Consider the following 20,205-nt stretch of genomic DNA (forward strand, 5'->3'; position numbering starts at 1 on the left):
GAGTTGCTCAAGGCGTAAAACTTTTACGCATCTTTCCTGCTCTCCAAACTCCCCGCGTGCTTCGTATCTCGATGAACGCACGCTGACGCATGAATCAATTGTAAATTAGTACGAAATATGAATCTATCTGTAACCTCTTTTGCTAAATTCCCCTTTCTCTTGCAACCTAGTAAGAAATTGGATACATTTAAATTATCAAACTTCAAAAAAGTACAATGAAACTAAGGTAAAAATAGGTTTAATTCCCATACTTAATCTTCGTCACATAGGAGAACTGTATACAATATCATCTAAACCTTTTCTTCTACTGGGTACATGTATTTGCTTACGCTTGCCTAAAAAGACTAATCGTTGATTTGCCGCGCATATAACTTTTATGAGAAACAAACCGATCAGCCACTTTTGCAATGTACATATGCCACTATATTAGCGCCCCAAGGACTGATCACATAGTGAACTGGAAAGAATGTAGACACCATCAAGGAGATATGTCCAAAAATGCACGCTAATGAGATGCATGAACCGTATGATAGACATCACAAGGTGTCCCCTAACCTAAATTCTTACTGAAACACAAATAATTGTCAAACATGAAGTCGCTGAAAATGACAAAGGTCTGTTTTATATAAAGTACCCAAGTTCAGGTTTTAGGTGCATTTCTGGACATAACTGTCTTTAGATATACAGTACAGTATTAATTTTCCAGCTTTACAACAATACAAAGAAGACACAAATAAATGAAGCTTACAAAATCATGTTTCTCCATTTCTGTTGTTTGTGTCCTCTGGTCCTAGATACAACTTTGAATTGAAGGCCTTTCCCTTAAAGGGGCATTCACGGCTTTTGGGGGTAAAATTAGGATTTTTGCACAGGATCTTGCAAAATCTTTGCAACAGACATGTATGTTAACCTTGATTTGGCAAGATTCTTCAGAAAATAATCAAAATTTTCACTAAGAAGCAACATACACCCCTTTTTACAGGCAGCCCTTCTATTTTACTATTTTGCAAGGGGCATATTTAATTAGACATGGGTTGCACTTACGCAAAACTTAAAAGCTTTGTAGACAAAAACCTTTCAAGATATAAAACCGCAACCAGAAAAAAAAATCTGAGTCACATAGTAAATGCAGGCAAATTTCTCGACCCACAATACAAGCTGATCAACATTTTACTCTTCATTGGTTGTCTGAGACCGCTTTTGTTCCTCAATCTCAAGAGAAGATGGTGAAAGTGGACTCTGCTCAGTGCTCGTCTGGGCTTCATGCCAAAGAAAGGTTGCAATTATTTGAATCAAACCTATGCTTTTCAAGCTTATCCAAACTCTTCTATCAAGCCTTCCAAGCTTGACAATAAAATTACTGTTGTGATCCCTATTGTTCAGCTTGTTTTCCTGAAAAATTATCTGCCAGCACCACCCGAGCACTATGGGTCTTCTATATTTTTGGCAAATTTCACAAATTTTGCCAACCAGGCTCCAGTTGTTCAAAAGCCGGATAACTTTATCCTGTGGATAAGTTACTATCCCACAGTTTCAATCTGTGCAAAGGTTTCAGTATATCCTTGTGTCAAGCAAATATGCACACTCTAACCACAGTTAAGTTTTGAAAACCTTGCACAACGTGCAACGTGAAGTATATTTTAGACCTTGAATAGTGCCTTATCCAGCGGACAAAGTTATCAAGCCTTTGAACAGCTGGGGCCAGGAAAATAAGGGATGACAGATTTAGTCTGCAAACTAAGTCAAATTAATTTTCTGTAAAAAGTTTGCCAAATGCAACCACACATACAAATGTTTAGTATAAAAAGTAAGCAAATCTCATCCGTACCAAAGTCAGAGCATATACCCACTCTACTATGTAACAGTAATGCATCTATTAATGTTAAGCAGAGAGGGGGGGGGGGACCCGGGCATATGTGGGGCATATGACTTTTCAGAAGAGTTTTTGGTCAAAATCCCCACTGTGGAGCCCCAAAATTGGGTCAAATCAGATCAAATATCCCCACCATGGGGAAGTAATATCCCTTAAGTTCATAGTAGTTATTGTGTATATCTTACAAATCATTGATAAACATTACCAAGCTTTTTTTTTATAAATTCCTTGGATGCTCTGTGTAATCCAAGGAAAATAATCAACAAACCTAGCATTTAAAGTGACACAAACAGATACCATTTTCTCAGTCTAATACAAAAAGGAATGCACCATGTTGAGCTATACGAATTCAGCATTTCAAGTGACAGTCGGATATCATTAATTTCTCTCAATCTAACAGGAAAAAGTGCACCATGTTTAGGTATACAAATCTAGCATTTTAAACAATTCAATCAGACATCATTGTCTAAATCTAACAGAAACGAAAAGTCTAACATGTTGAGCTATACAACTGAGCACCATCTATAGGATAGAGATTATTTGCAGGAGGTAAAATCCCACTTTAAAATGCTTTCAATCTCCACACAGGCACTTACAAGATGGCAGGGGCATGGATGAGCACATGGGACGATGTGACTTGGTCCCATTCCTCAAGCAAAAAAAGCAAATGTCCCCAACCTGGCGCCCATATTCTTAGTCAAATTCCCGAAGGTGGGGAATGCAATAGAGGTCAAATGCCCCACACATGCCAGGAGCCCCCCCCCACCTCAGGCATCACATTGATAAATGCAAAAGACTATCTTATTAAAATGCTTGGAATAACAGTTATTATTAACAATTGGATCATTGTATTATGCAATTCGAGCAATTTGATTGGCTTAGTGGCCTTGGTATATGAGCCATTATACCATGCCCGAGAAATGGAGACCATTAAATTGTCAAGCGAAATAAGCAAAATCTAGCAGTACTTCTTGATTTTTTTCAATAAAATAAATTATTCCACTCCCGCTTGTTGGATATGAGATGATTATAGCCAACTCCGCACTGCGCTCCTCCTTGGCTATCTATCATCTCATATCCAACGCTAGCTCGTGGAATAATTGTTAATTATACCCATTACGCATTAGCAGGGATACAGCTAGAAAATGGCTTCCAGTGTAATTAACCCTCTGAAATGATATCTTATGAGCAGCTCAAATTTAAACACTTCAACATAAATGCCTCAAGCCAATGTTACAGCTGTACAGTCCAAAAGAGCAAATTTGGTTTATTGATGAGCCCTCTGAGGTTGATCATAGCTACATTCCTGCATTAGTAGAGTCTTGTTCCACCAATAACTAACAGGGGTTTCATTAATGGCCAAGCTCCAGGAATATTGATGACCAGTAAACATCACCTTGTCTGACTGCTTCTAGCATCCCAAACAATGTTTTCTAATCTGCCTGTTAATAATGTTAATGAAACCCCTGGATTTACTTTATAAAATGATCTACAAGTCAGAACCAGCTCTAATCCACCCCTCCTTACCCAGTAAACACAAAGCAAAACATCAGCCTTCAACACAGAAAGCCTTGCACTGCAAATGAACATGATTAATTAACAGTGAAGAAACTGTGTGCACTGTACTGCTCCCTGGAGGTCCTGGAGATAAAAGAGAAGAATGTTAGAAATATTCCAGAAGTCAACAATTTCTTCTATACAATCTACAAAGCAAGGGCACAGATTGTAACAAGAAGCTGTTTCCAGCTTATACTCCGGCCAAAATTTGACTGTGTGGTGCGTAACGCCTACAATCCTTTAACAGTGATAACCTCCAGCATTGCTAATTCCACCAAATAGATAGCCTGCGAGCAAGCTCTCTTGGGAGTGGATCCTCTTTCCCCTCCCGCCCCCCACCCCCAAGAGAGCTTGCTCGCAGGCTACCAAATAGATACAGTACTGTGCAAAAGTAATGAGAGCGAATTTCAACGAAATTCGGCGAAAAGTGGCGAAAAACAGCGAAATTTCGAAGGACAAGAAACTTGATCGAATGTTCGGCGAATTTTCGAAGCCGCTATTGTTTTGACACACTCGAAATTACGGCCTTGTCCGCTCGAAAATTCGAACGAATTTTTGAGTGGCATTTCGAAATTTCGGAAGGTCAGTCTCGAATTTTCGAAGAGGAATTCAATTTTTCGAGAGAAAGGTATCGAATTTTCGGCAAACGATTCTCTTACAATGACTCTTTAAGCTACAGTAATATCACTCGAGGTTTCATCTCAACAACAATAGGTGGATACGTAATCATGGCAACCGTAGTTCAAGAGAGAAGTCTGGGCACCATACCATCGCGCACATGAATGTAAACAAAATGTCACACAGTTTGTTTTATTCCGGTTTATCTAAGGAGGATTCCACATCTTACCTACATGATTGGCAAACTTTAACATGAGAAAACATTTACCCAGAACAGAAATAGAAAGTCCACTGGATAAATTTGCCGTTGCAGGTGGTAAAATTGACAACGCACAGTCGGCCGTTCGCTTCACGATTGCTTTCTTGTGTCATCGCACGTGGTGGAGGGAACAGTGCTTCAGCGCTTTTTTGTTTGTATCCTTTTTAATAACATCTACCAGATTAAGTGCCCCACATCGCCGTCAATGTTTATGCGCATCCTGGTTTTGAACCCAAATTTGAAACCTTTACATAATTCTCCGCGTTTTGCGGTATTTGAGTCGACAAAGATGCCCGATTTGAAAGTCACGATCTTTTGTCAAATTAAATCACATTCAACTAATATGATGTTTTTAGCTGATGTGAAGTTTATCTCTACATGTATATATGTCACAAAACACTTTCCTACTGTAGAGCAAAAGAGATATGCGCAGTAAAATGAAAACGAATACAGTTCATGAATGTCACAGCGTAGGCTTCGGGTGATACAGTGTAATGTTTATCTTGCTGTCCGTACGTCACTCAATTTCCATGTTCCTTTCGTTTCTTCGAAAATTCCTTGATGTTTCCTCTCGCTTATGCGATTGTTCTTCGCTTTTTCGCTCGTTCGAAACTTCGTTTCATCGAAGTTTCGTTAGCTTTTACGAAATTTCGATTTCCACGCAACATTTCTTCGAAAGTTCTTTGAATTTTCGAAGAAAGATCGCGAAATATCGTTCGAAATTTCCTTGAAAATTCGTGAGAACAAAGGACGAATTTCGGCGAATTTCGCTCTCATTATTTTTGCACAGTACTGTAGATAGATACAGAGATATAGTGAGGCAATAAGTAACCACCAGATAGAATTGCATTTCTTGCAGTCAGAATGAAATACAGGGGAAACCGACAATTATCATACAAATGCTTTACAATTCCCGGGCTTTAATCCTTACATTTTCACCTTTCGTTTAGAGACAGAAACCATTTGTCAGTCCTAATATGTATGTGACGCCGGGTCAATGACGGATCATAATTTTCGGTATGATATAAACCTGGGTGGGGGGGGGGGGGGGGGTACTCCCTTATGTGACCTTAACGGGGACGTGCGGCCCGATAGGGTATGGTTTTCAGGGTGTTTACATGACCTAATGGCTTAAACAGATTGTGATTGCCAATGCATTAAATAAGAAACTAACTTGCATTCTTATTTCTTTCTAGTCTTAAACAGGGTGTGATTTTGGGTTAAATGTCTTAGAAAGGGCCTGAAAATTTTTAATTGTCTTAAATGGGATAGGGAAATCAGAGAATTGTGTATTAAACAGGGTCAGGGTTTGAACGCCCACGCCGCACCTCCCTACCCAAGCATCTGTTGAGTACCCCCGAGTACAAAAAATGAGACCAAGAACAATAACTCCTGGTCGAAGTCTTATCTCTCGGCCCATCACGACCCCAAAATAAAAAAGAATTTGATAATGCTACTGAAACCTTAACTCGGTCCGCCTTACGGCCCGAGTAATTAGCTTTTTATTACCGAAACTCCAAAGTTCACTCTGATCATAGGAGCTAGGTTTGTAGGTTAGTTTTGGGAAGCTTAGTTTTAAACAGTTTTCAAACAGTTAAGACCGCTAAAGGAAATATGCCAATGAGCACAGAACATCCCCAGATGTTTCTACAACATTGTATAAATCAGTTGAGTATTCTATAGGCTATTTTTTTGAATTACAAACTCAAAGAAAAACATAATTTTAGCTTAAGGAAGAGAGGGAGTTAAGGTTGCCATATACAGGCAAAAAAAAAAAAAAGTCCAATTCTTGTCAAAATGGATATGCTAACATTCTGTCAATTTATATATGTCTCCTAATTATCCTCGGAGACCCACGTGCAGATGGTGGGGGAGGAAAAGGAATCGTTTTTATTAATACAATTTTTTTTGTTTGGTTGTTTTTGTTTTCGTCTTGGAGTTTAGTAGATACAGGCAAAGTAATTATGCTGTATGTCAAAATAGAAATGGTGTGATTTGAGCTACCTGCAGTCATGAGTGTTACTTCACTCTCATTCCCAAGTTTTCTCATGCTTGCCACCTGCTGCATTATGTTTGCTTTGTGTTCTGATTGGTTCATTTTTAGTTCCAGCACAATATTGTAAGTGAAGCCATAGAGAATATCTCATGGCACAAATCACATGAGGGGTGTCATAATTCTATTTAACCCTAAATAAGACATACGCACGAATCATATACAGTAACTGCTGACAAGAATGGAAGATACCTTTTGCTTCAGGTCGCCATAAATGATACTAACTTCTACTTGTGTAACATCTACAGCCGGAGTAATGTTTCAGAACAAAAACCCTTATATTCAAACTTTTTACACATTCTTATGAACACTTGCTCCACTGGTGACGTGATCATTGGTGGTGACTTCAATAAGATAAGTCAAGATAAGTCTGGTGGTTGTGGCATCAATAGAAAGCAAAACCACAAATTCATGCAAATGTTTGAATCTTCAGGATGTTTGGAGGCGCCAACAACAATTCACATGACATGATAAAGCTTTAAAAGTACAATGTAGGCTAGACTATTGGTTGGTTTCGACAGAATCATAACTCCACACTTTCTGATCACTTGGCAATAGTTTTCAATCTCTGATTCAACGATAATGTCCCAAGAGGCCCTGGTGCTAGAAAATAGGATCTCCGAATACAAAAGCAAATATTGTTATTTTAAGGACAGTCTCATCTGGGACATGATCAAAATGGAAATAAGAGGATTCTGTGTGCAATATTGCAAGAGGAAAAATAGGGAACGCAGAGTTGCTGAAAAAGAGCTTTCCGATCACATTGACAGCCTGTTGTAAATACTAGCGACACATAGAACAGAAGAGAACATCACGAAGCTATACTGTCTCAGATCGAGGCTTGATAAGCTAGCAGCATATAAAACCAAAGGAGCCATTATAAGAAAGCGAACAAGATCAAACTTGATGGCACAAACAAGGGGAAAAAATACCAAATGTTTCCTAAACTAAGAAAAATGGCAAAATTCTAAATCATATATATCCGGACTTTAACTGGAGCATGGTCAGGGAATCACAAACTCTGATGAAATTTAAGCGCATCAAAAGCCCTTCTACCAAAGTCTGTATACAGAAGTATCTACCAGGGATGTAACACGACAATCTATTCTTTAACCATCCTAGTTTAACTAAATTAAACGAGAACGAACAAGAAGAGCTTGAATTGCCTCTTACCCAAGAAGAATGTTTACAAACCCTAAAGCAGTACACTTCTGGCCTTTATTAGGGGATAAAATGGTTGAAAGCTTCAACTAGGGCCTCAAGCACAGGCAACTAAATATTACTCAAAAGCAAGGAATCATCAAAGCTGTACTGAAAAAAACCTACCTACCAATATCACTTCTTAATATTGATTACAAGATTGCTGCCAAAACCATCGCAGGCCGGATCTCTTAACTTCTCCAAAAACTAATCAGTGAAGTCCAAACCGGATATATTAAAAGTTGATATATAGGACAAAACATCAGTCTGATCGAAAATACACTATGGGTATCTTCCTTAGAAGCTATACCTAGCTTAGCTATATTCATTGATTTCAAAAAGGCTTTTGATTCAGTCGATTGGCATTTCTTAAGCAAGACGTTTATTAAAAGTGGTTAATTTTGGCCCTCAGCTTAAAAGATGGATCTTTTTATGAAACTTTTTATAATGGGTGCTCCAGCTGCATAATTATAAAAGCATTATATAAAAGCAAAGAGGATGCCAGCTGGAGTCACATCATTAAACAACTTCACACCAATTTAAGTGTGTCACCCATATTTTGGGGTCGCTTAGTATTCATGTGTTCAAGCTATTGTTCTCTCTCTTGTCAAACAATTTCTGACAATAAGGTATGTTTCCGAAGATCGTAAACTCTTTAAAGTAGGTGAGATATTTTAACTTTCCCCGGGGAAGCTAGAGAAATGAATCACTATGGTCACAACGCGCCCCTTCAGGATCAAGATTTTTAAAAACAACTTCCCATCCTGCAAACTAACGAACAATCAATAAACATTTTCCGTTCGCTAAACAGATACATGGATTTGCCAATTTCTTTACAGCATTCTGAAAAACATTCTCGCTTTTCAGCTAAAAATTACTTAGAGAATCACTTCACTGTATATAAAATGTAAATAATGTCAAAAAGAGCGCGTGGTACATAGGCCAAAGAGCTAATTTTATTGTTTGTTAATGCATCGTCAAGTATAATCAGAATGCGACTTCCACACTGAGTTTCCCTGTTTTCTTTTTTTACTCCTTTTGGTTTGATATTTCGGAAACTCTTTGCTAGGAGCAAGTATTTTAGAAACATAAACTTCATTATTATAGACCATGTCTTCACTGGTAATAAAAAAGCACCCAATATCAAATGCCAGTTCGCTTACAGTGAATTTCAATAATACAACTCTTTTCACATCTCCTCCTTTTCACGCTTTATTAAGGCAATACAAATCAATGTTTAAGCTTTTTTGTGAAAAGTTTCATTAAACAGATGATATTAATTTCCACACAGTGCACGCATTGGGAAGATGATCGTGGCATGCACAAATTTAATTAAGAATAACAACTTTGCTGTTCTAAGCACCCCATCACTGAAGTCATCTGTGTTACACTTAACAGTACTAATTTGACTCTACATCAGCACTGTAAGGACCAGTGTGTTATAGACAAGGTTTGTCACTGAAGTCATCTCTGTTACACTTAACAGTACTCACTTAACTCTACACCAGCATTGTAAAAAAAAAAAAAAAAGAATGAGAAAAGAATGAGTCTATTCTCTAAAAATAAAAGAAACCTCTTATTTATGGACGATTAGTAGCTTTCGGCATTGCCATGGCAACAGCAACTAAACATAGCTCAAACACAAGTATTAAAACACATTCCTTCTAAGTTAATTTTGCACCATGCTAATATTGTGCACCTAGGAGCACGTGGTTTGCAACTAACATTTGCTTACACCTGTATACTAGAAAACTGTTTTCAGCTGGACCTTAATAGTACTACACCAGCATTGACAGGACCAGTGTGTTATCAACGAGGTTTGTCACTGAAGACATCTCTATAACACTTAACATTACTAGTTTGACTCTACACCAGCGTTGTAAGGACCAAGGTTTGTCACTGGAGTCATCTGTATAACACTTCACAGTACTAGCTTAACTCTACACCAGGGATGTAAGGACCAGTGTGTTATTGACAGGGTTTGTAACTGAAGTCATCTCTGTTACACTTAACAATACTAACTTAACTCTACACCAGCGATGCAAGGACTAGTGTATTGTTGACAAGGTTTGTCATTGAAGTCATCTGTGTTACACTTAACAGTACTAATTTGACTCTACACCACCATTGTAAGGACCAGGGCCAGGTTGTTCAAAAGCCGATTAAAGCTAATCCACGGTTAAGGATTGACTGAAGTTTCTTGCTCATTAAAAATATTTTAAAGCTAATTGTAAGCTAATGGCAAAGAAACGTCTAAGTCAAAACAACAGGAAAAAATATTTTGGAAGAATCCTTACAAATAAGTAAATAAACTCAAATCAAGGATAACATAAATGAAGGATAAGGTTAATCGGGCTTTGATCAACTGAGCCTAGCATGTTATTGACAAGGTTTGTCACTGAAGTCATCTGTGTTACACTCAACAGTACTAATTTGACTCTACACCAGCGTTGTAAGGACCAGTGTGTTATAGCCAAGGTTTGTCACTGAAGTCATCTGTGTTACACTCAACAGTAATAACTTGACTCTACACCAGCATTGTAAGGACCAGTGTGTTATAGACAAGGTTTGTCACTGAAGTCATCTGGCTTACACTCAACAGTACTAACTTGACTCTACACCAGCGTTGTAAGGACCAGTGTGTTATAGACAAGGTTTGTCACTGAAGTCATCTGTGTTACACTCAACAGTACTAATTTGACTCTACACCAGCGTTGTAAGGACCAGTGTGTTATTGACAAGGTTTGTCACTGAAGTCATCTCTGTTACACTCAACAGTACTAACTTGACTCTACACCAGCGTTGTAAGGACCAGTGTGTTATAGACAAGGTTTGTCACTGAAGTCATCTGTGTTACACTCAACAGTACTAATTTGACTCTACACCAGCGTTGTAAGGACCAGTGTGTTATTGACAAGGTTTGTCACTGAAGTCATCTCTGTTACACTCAACAGTACTAACTTGACTCTACACCAGCGTTGTAAGGACCAGTGTGTTATTGACAAGGTTTGTCACTGAAGTAATCTGGCTTACACTCAACAGTACTAATTTGACTCTACACCAGCGTTGTAAGGACTAGTGTGTTATAGCCAAGGTTTGTCACTGAAGTCATCTGGCTTACACTCAACAGTACTAATTTGACTCTACACCAGAATTGTAAGGACCAGTGTGTTATAGACAAGGTTTGTCACTGAAGTCATCTGGCTTACACTCAACAGTACTAACTTGACTCTACACCAGCATTGTAAGGACCAGTGTGTTATAGACAAGGTTTGTCACTGAAGTCATCTGGCTTACACTCAACAGTACTAACTTGACTCTACACCAGCATTGTAAGGACCAGTGTGTTATAGACAAGGTTTGTCACTGAAGTCATCTGTGTTACATTCAACAGTACTAATTTGACTCTACACCCGCTAAGGACCAGCATGTTATTGACAAGGTTTGTCACTTAAGTCATCTGGGTTACACTCAACAGTACTAATTTGACTCTACACCAGCATTGTAAGGACCAGTGTGTTATTGACAAGGTTTGCACTGAAGTCATCTGGGTTACACTAAACAGTACTAATTTGACTCTACACCAGCATTGTAAGGACCAGTGTGTTATAGACAAGGTTTGTCACTAAAGTCATCTGGGTTACACTCAACAGTACTAATCTGATTCTACACCAGCGTTGTTACGACCAGTGTGTTATAGACAAGGTTTGTCACTAAAGTCATCTGTGTTACACTAAACATTTGACTCTACACCAGCGTTGTTAGGACCAGTGTGTTATTGACAAGGTTTGTCACTGAAATAATCTGTGTTACACTCAACAGTACTAACTTGACTCTTCACCAGCGTTGTAAGGACCAGTGTGTTATTGACAAGGTTTGTCACTGAAGTAATCTGTGTTACACTCAACAGTACTAACTTGACTCTACACCAGCGTTGTAAGGACCAGTGTGTTATTGACAAGGTTTGTCACTGAAGTCATCTGTGCTACACTCAACAGTACTAATTTGATTCTACACCAGCGAAGTAAGGACCAGTGTGTTATAGACAAGGTCTGTCACTGAAGTCATCTGGCTTACACTCAACAGTACTACAGTACCGCTCAAAAGTAAGTTACCAGTCTCGTCTCGTTTCTCGCGAGACGAGAGTCGCGTGTCTCGAGACGAGATTCTCGTCTCTGTGTTTCTGTTGAGTGTAACACAGAGTCGCGTCTCTCGAGACGAGATTCTCGTCTCGAGAGACGCGACTCTCGTCTCTCGATACGCGAATCTCGTCTCGCGAGAATCACCGAAGCGGAAATTTTGGAATATTACCGAGTTTCTTGTGAGAAGAAAACAACCGAGTTTCTCACGCACTTGTCGTTCGCATTGTAAGAGCTTATGTGATTCGAAACAATTTTGTCTTCATCCAGTTCAAAAGTTTCGATTCGTGCACAATGTAAGAGATTTTTTATTTACAAAAATGGTGTGTTCAGTCACTTCAAAGGTTTCGTTTAGTGAAGTTTGCAAAGCGATGCGCTAAGCAAGCTCATGTCTTCAGTCACTTCGAAGGTTTCGTTTTACATGTACGGGTAATAGCGACGAGCCGCACACACACACACAATTCCTACATTTAAAAAACAGCCTTCTTAAAATCAAGTTCTGTGCCTGTATCTATAAAACAGTTTTTGAAAACCCTGAAACCTACAATGTTTTTCAAGTTCACCGCGGTTCAAATTTGCATACGTGACATGTATCGTGCTTTGCTAATTACCGCTACGGAGTCGAACTTCTTAAATCTTTGTGGTTGCAAGCAAATGCGATTTCTACCAAGAAAAAAACAAAGTTGTGAATAAAGAAAATCGAAAACGCTAAAGTTGTTGAAGAGCTGTCATAAACTGTGTAGTTCTGTTTCAGAATTGATTTCAGTTCATTGTACACCGAATTTGCATATCGGCAACGCGAAGATGTCAAAGGTTACCGCGCCGTGCTTTATACATCTCAACCTTCAAAACCGGAGATTTTGATCGGAAAGTTTCATTTGCAAGCATTACGATTTCGCCTTCAAACGCAATGAACTTGTATGTGTAAAATACCAACAAAACAATTTGCACTTGAAAACCAAATCAACGCGAACTTTCAAGTGAAACATGAGACATCCTCAAATATGTGTTCAGGCAAGTGTAACGCAATGGCTTCATAAAAAAACTATAAAAGATCCACCTTATCATGTTTACTACATTTTCGTTTTATTTACATTTACACGAAGACGCTTTATTACGTTTCTGCAGATTTATTAGCCATTAGCTCCGATAACCCAATGTGCCACTTCCGAATAAATGCGCAATGACAAGATTGATCAACAGGTTCGCTGGTCTTCTCCGCAGCCATCGTTCGCTTTATCGCGAAACTCTCGCGAGAAAATCAAGCCTTAATAAATATACTTACAGTTTTTTCACCCTTTCGCGAGACGAGACTCTCGTCTCGCGAGACGAGATTCTTGTATCGCGAGACGAGACTCTCGTCTCGCGAGACGAGAATCGCGTCTCGCGAGAGGGTGGTAACTTACTTTTGAGCGGTACTGTAATTTGACTCTACACCAGAGTTGTAAGGACCAGTGTTTTATAGCCAAGGTTTGTCACTGAAGTCATCTGGCTTTTACTCAACAGTACTAATTTGACTCTACACCAGCATTGTAAGGACCAGTGTGTTATAGACAAGGTTTGTCACTGAAGTCATCTGGCTTACACTCAACAGTAATAATTTGACTCTACACCAGCATTGTAAGGACCAGTGTGTTATAGCCAAGGTTTGTCACTGAAGTCATCTGGCTTACACTCAACAGTAATAATTTGACTCTACACCAGCGTTGTAAGGACCAGTGTGTTATTGACAAGGTTTGTCACCGAAGTCATCTCTGTTACACTCAACCGCACCAATTTGACTCTACAGCAGCATTGTAAGGACCAGTGTGTTATAGACAAGGTTTGTCACTGAAGTCATCTGGCTTACACTCAACAGTACTAATTTGACTCTACACCAGCATTGTAAGGACCAGTGTGTTATAGACAAGGTTTGTCACTGAAGTCATCTGGCTTACACTCAACAGTACTAATTTGACTCTACACCAGCGTTGTAAGGACCAGTGTGTTATAGCCAAGGCTTGTCACTGAAGTCATCTGGCTTTTACTCAACAGTACTAATTTGACTCTACACCAGAATTGTAAGGACCAGTGTGTTATAGCCAAGGTTTCTCACTGAAGTCATCTGGCTTACACTTAACAGTACTAATTTGACTCTACACCAGCATTGTAAGGACCAGTGTGTTATAGACAAGGTTTGTCACTGAAGTCATCTGGCTTACACTCAACAGTACTAATTTGACTCTACACCAGCATTGTAAGGACCAGTGTGTTATTGACAAGGTTTGTCACCGAAGTCATCTCTGTTACACTCAACCGTACCAATTTGACTCTACACCAGCATTGTAAGGACCAGTGTGTTATAGACAAGGTTTGTCACTGAAGTCATCTGGCTTACACTCAACAGTACTAATTTGACTCTACACCAGCGTTGTAAGGACCAGTGTGTTATAGCCAAGGCTTGTCACTGAAGTCATCTGGCTTACACTCAACAGTACTAATTTGACTCTACACCAGCGTTGTAAGGACCAGTGTGTTATAGCCAAGGCTTGTCACTGAAGTCATCTGGCTTACACTCAACAGTACTAATTTGACTCTACACCAGCATTGTAAGGACCAGTGTGTTATAGCCAAGGCTTGTCACTGAAGTCATCTGGCTTACACTCAACAGTACTAATTTGACTCTACACCAGAATTGTAAGGACCAGTGTGTTATAGACAAGGTTTCTCACTGAAGTCATCTGGCTTACACTTAACAGTACTAATTTGACTCTACACCAGAATTGTAAGGACCAGTGTGTTATAGACAAGGTTTGTCACTGAAGTCATCTGGCTTACACTCAACAGTAATAATTTGACTCTACACCAGCATTGTAAGGACCAGTGTGTTATAGCCAAGGCTTGTCACTGAAGTCATCTGGCTTACACTCAACAGTACTAATTTGACTCTACACCAGAATTGTAAGGACCAGTGTGTTATAGACAAGGTTTCTCACTGAAGTCATCTGGCTTACACTTAACAGTACTAATTTGACTCTACACCAGAATTGTAAGGACCAGTGTGTTATAGACAAGGTTTGTCACTGAAGTCATCTGGCTTACACTCAACAGTAATAATTTGACTCTACACCAGCATTGTAAGGACCAGTGTGTTATAGCCAAGGTTTGTCACCGAAGTCATCTCTGTTACACTCAACCGTACCAATTTGACTCTACACCAGCATTGTAAGGACCAGTGTGTTATAGACAAGGTTTGTCACTGAAGTCATCTGTGTTACACTCAACAGTAATAATTTGACTCTACAGCAGCGATGTAATACAATGACTATACATTATGCAAGATTGCATTATACTTTTGTTTGCAAAAATTATATTTTAACTAATATGCAGAACCCCTGGGGCCATACATTTAGAGGGGCTTACTATGTGGATAGGATTTATTTTTTTTTGCATTTCAGTATTAGGGGGCTTCTATATGGTAGCCTGCGTAGCGAGCGTTTCCGTACTCTTTCCGAGCAAGGACCGCGCGAATATGGCGCGAGTAAGCGGGGAGGGGGCTGGGAAGAAAGGAGAAAACGCTTGCAGACAAATCCCGGGATTTTGAAAACCACTCGCACTGCTTGTCATGCTTGAGTGCGCGTAACGACATTTGATCCTGTCAACAGCTGTCACAAATACACCAATCAAAGGCTTGGTCTTCCGAGCGGAAGTAAACTTTCCAGGATGCATGTAGAACCAAAATAGTTTAAAAACATTTCGGAAGGATCGCGCTGAGGGAATAGAGAATTTCGAATGAATCCGAACGAACAATGCAGGCTATGTAATTGCAGCTTCAAAGTTACATTTGGTAATAGTAATATTTCTACAGAAAATCTTTTTAATCCGTCCAAAAGGAAGGGCTGCAAGGGTGAAATTTTAGGTCAAACCTTTCAAAGAGCTGGATTTGAGGTAGTAAAATGTGACAAGCATTCAAATCGCGTTTGTAATCCTTGTGCTCGAAAGATTCGAAATCTTGGATAACTGTATTCATTTGTCCAGGAATCGTTACAAGGTAAAATTACCGAGTTTACTGCAGCTACTACACCAAAGTCAACTTCAGCAAATAAGCGCTTAACCCATTGACTCCTATACCGGCCAAAACCGGCCGTCCCTCGCACATGCTCTGCTCGTGAAACTCGATACCTTCTCCCTCCCCTCCAGGGTTTTTTTCATCCTGAAAAGGTCACAATAGCTAGTAGAATGATAAACCAATCAGAATCTGTCTTTTGCGCACATTTTAAGGCATTTTAGGGGGTAGGGGAAAGGATGCTTCTGAACCTACCGCATGGAGCTGAGCAAAATTACAAAATGGTGCCGCGCGTGAATCGGTCCTGAAATTTCAAGACATGCTTTTTTCATCTTTTAAAGCAAGCACATCTTTTTTAAGCTCACAATGGAAAGGAATAACCGTGAACAATAATCTACCGTCAAAAAAGAGAACTTGGAGGTGTTAAAAAACAGCGAAAAGCCGTTTCACATTGTGATCTCTTATATTTCCACGCGGCTACCAAAATATGCCTCAAAAGTTAAAACCGAACCGCGGGCTTCAAACGGAGTTTATAAGACCAGGACAATGGTGACAACACGGTAAATGATGTTTTCCGATGTTGATTTGCTTTTTACAAATAGTTTAAGTGATGATTTGAACCAGAATTGTGTGACTTCTGTAATTTTCATCGCAAACGTGCCCGAATTTACTGCGAGTGATCGCCTTGTACAAACACGGCTCAGCGTCTTCAAATTTTACATGCGTGTTTGCACACATGCAAAAAAACTGAAAGTTTTTTGCCTCTAATAGCAAATATATTGTTAATTTCAATAAAAAAGTTTTGTTGGAAAAGCTTTTTGTTGATTTTTGAGTCTTTGTCAATTCATATAATCGTTTGAGAAGCGACAGATGCATAGTCAAGGACAATTTGCATAAGCTGGTTGAAATTTGATATGCCAAAGGTTTTCATCAACATGCTGTGAATTTTAGCAATTTTTGCGCTAGACTGTGTTTTTCAGCTAATGATTAATCGGCAACCATATTATTTTACGTCGGGAAACATTTGTTTAATCATTCCAGTTTAATATGCAGTTAACTTTGGAAGCCAAGAATATTTTTTTATCTACTGCGATTTTAACGAGTAAAGCCGCTCTAGGAAAAAGGTAATTTATGTGAAAACCATTGGAAACACGACAGGAGTCAAAGGGATAATTACTGGATACTCCAGCGGGAAAGCGTCCGATTCGCAAATCGGTGCGAGTGTTAACGCCGGGGACCAAAACAAACAAGGGAAAGTCTTCACGGAAATCTTTGGAATTTGTGCAGGAAAGGCTTCAAGCATCTGATAAAGAAAATAACGATAATATTGACCAGTATCTGAACATAAAAATCTTCCTGAAGACAGCCTCCAAGTCAAGGTTGTTTTTAAAATAGAGTCTGAAAATGTTCTTGTAAGAATTCCCAGTGACGACACGACTAAATGTTTGGTAAGGCAAGTATGTGACAGCAGAAGCAAAAAGCAGACGGTATTTTCCGCTCACGAAGTCTGTTTGGAGGCAGTCAGACAACGAGCCAGCCGAAATCCCCATTAAATAGGCCTCCTTGATTTGATCGCTCACAATACTTTTCAATAGACAAATTACAAGGACAACATGGTCGTTGTTTACAAGTGCTAAGAGTTGAAATATCAAGCTTTTTCCAAATCCTGTGGGGAGAACAGCAAGTAAATCTCCTCCAGTGAATAGTTGTTTTACCGAAGACTTTTGCTCTTGTCATTCCCTGGTGAACGCAGGTTTTCAAAATCCAGGGGTTTGTCTGCAAGCGTTTCGTTCCTTCCCCTCCCTACCCCCCTTCTTTCATTTCTGGGATCGAAGAAACCTTTTTGTGAGTTTCAAAAACCAACCGCAGCTGTTAAGATTTTCGTCAAATTCCGCTACAAATCGTTCTTGAACTCTTTTCTATAAACATGTAAAGGTTCAGTAAATTTGTTTTCATGTTTCGTGGTACCGTAGCTTGTTCATATTTTTTCTGGGTTGCTCACGTCATCAAAAACACGTCACGACGGAAACCCTTTGAATTCAAGTGACCGGAAGTGCGTTTATTAAAATAAACAAGTTTGCTCCGAGTGCCATATAATAAACTACTTACTAACCTAGCTTGCTCGAGCCGTACTGGGGAATATTGACCTCGGGCCAATATTCCCCAGTACGGTCCTCGCGCTCGGTCAGTAAGAGGTTAATAATCACAAGATTTTGAACTGACTATCGATTGTTATTGACAGAAATTGCGTTCAATTGGCTGTGAAATTAGCCAAGCCAAAATCGGATATAGCTATGGCAATTTATAGAAGAATAAGTGCGGCAATAAAGTTTAATAAAAACTGAGCAACCAAGTGGTTTGTTATAAATGCTGTCGTTATTCAATGTAGAATAAGGATGCGTACTTTGAGAAATGGTTAACATTACTTTGTTCAGCCGTGCTAAACCGTTGGATCGTGCCCGATTTCGTTCTTTGTAATATAACCCGAACTGATTGATGTTCCCTGAGCCACGTTTATCGACAAATTAAACTTGCCGATTGACAATCAACGACAAATATCGAGTACTATCGACTTATCCACTACGTTTTCGATGATCGACGCGATTTCACCCTGGAATAACGTACTTGAAAGGAAATGTAAATAAAAAAACTTAATTTAAAAACAAAGAAGCTGTTCGTCCAAAATGTCTAGCTACCATGCCAGTCTTAACCCTGTTAGGTTTGCTTAAATTCCGCAGTGAAGCACACCATTCTGTTCCAAAAATAACGTGGGGATCCACGGGTCAGCGCAGCGTGAAGAAAAGTACGCATCATCCTTTGGGGTCGGGATCATTGTACACTCATAAAACCGATGTCACACTACACAACTAAGGCTACGGTCCACAGGAAAGGTGTATGTAGCAAGGGACTACAACAAAATCCTAAGTACAGCGTTCCTTTTTCAGGGAGGTCCATACAGCGAGATTCCTTGAAGTAAACTTACTAAGGCGGGAAAATTTTAAACAACAGGTGATCATGCGATCATGAATGTGTCACTTACCGATCGCCTCACCGGAGGATTTCTTCGTAAAACTTTCTACTGAAGAGCAATCTATTAACACATATTTCCACTGAGAAGACGTTTGCTCGGTCTGATGATCGCAGATTGCAGAGGCAATTTTGGATTTTGAGAGTCTTCAAGCAGAGCTCTGACGACCAACTTTGCAACTTTCCTCGCCTCGTTGCCCTTGAAAACAGTGACGTCAGAATGATAATCGAAAACAACAACCTCGTTTCCAGGTTGCCAAAACAAGCGCTTCGAAACCTACTCTGTCATGTTGGGTCCAAATAGATGTGTTGTATCTTGACTTGAGAAAATAAAGTAGGAGATTTGAATGCATGTGTAAAATCCATTCGATCTTTCTTTGTTTTCAATTGTTTTTGTTCATTGTCGCATTGGAATATTTCTTTTTTTTTCTCCTTATAGAAGCGTTTAGGCTTTAGGTGTGTGTGTGTTGGGGGGGGATTGGGGGGGGGGGGATAGGGTGCAATCCATGCTTATTGAGGTCTTTTTTCTCAAGAAAAAGTATGTTGTCATAACAATAAGACAATTCCAACAGTAACTGTTTTATTTCGTTTTATTCAAACTGGCAGACTAGCTAGCCAACATGGTCGACGTCAATGAAGCACGCACAACAATAAGCCGCAGGTGAAAAATGAAGAAACTGACGGACATCAGGTTTATATTGCCGAAACTGATGCAATGCTCAAATAAAAACGTCTCAAAACTGCAAGCATGTATCTGAGTTTCTTCACAGATTATAATGTTTTGACATTTATTACACCCATTTTGAAATCAATGGTGATCCGGCTTCTGATTATCCCTAAGCAGTGCGATTTTTTCTTTGCTCTCAGTCGCAGATTATTAGCCTATCGCAACAGCGTATCCAGAACAGGGTTTCCTGAAGGGGATAAATAAATATTGATATTAACAAGAAAAACCGTGTTGTTTCACAATGGGTGTAATAAAGTGGTACTTGCCTTCGTGTCGTGCAATTATGATCTGAAATTATACTTGTGCTTTCCAGTCGAACTCGCGCAGATTTTAGACCAAATTGCACTCCACTCAGTTTATTTACCATCAAATAGTAATAAAAAAGGAAAAATTTGTTTGAAAAAATTATATGGAATAACAGAACACCATTAAATATATTCACCAGACCCATGGAATTTCAACCATCTTAACCAGCACATGGCGTGGTCAATCTTCGACTACTACATCCAAGCTAGGAATGTACGAGTTCAAAAAACTCGTTCTTTCAAAGCAGCCCACCGGACGCTCACATAATCAAAGAACGATTTCTGTTCAGCTTCAACTGAACTGAAGCTCTTCTAGCGACGCCAACTAACTAAGTGACTGAGCAGTAGCCAAATACAAGGAGATTCCCAGTAAAACTCGTATACAGGCGCTCCTCTAAACAC

At 39.4% G+C, this 20,205-nt stretch overlaps 1 long non-coding RNA gene across 1 annotated transcript; it reads right to left on the reverse strand.

The window, feature by feature from the left end:
- Positions 1-222: 222 nt before the first annotated feature.
- LOC146448054 (uncharacterized) lies at positions 223-19,537 on the reverse strand. The gene is made up of 2 exons (XR_014861347.1): positions 18,785-19,537; positions 223-3,514 (listed from the first exon to the last, which is right to left on the reverse strand). It is a non-coding gene; the product is annotated as an uncharacterized LOC146448054 (long non-coding RNA).
- Between the last annotated feature and the right edge of the window lie 668 nt (positions 19,538-20,205).

The sequence above is a fragment of the Pavona decussata genome, unplaced genomic scaffold (genome assembly GCF_977016875.1).
Source record: "Pavona decussata unplaced genomic scaffold, jaPavDecu1.1 SCAFFOLD_1425, whole genome shotgun sequence".
In the NCBI taxonomy this organism is placed as follows: Eukaryota; Metazoa; Cnidaria; class Anthozoa; order Scleractinia; family Agariciidae; genus Pavona; species Pavona decussata.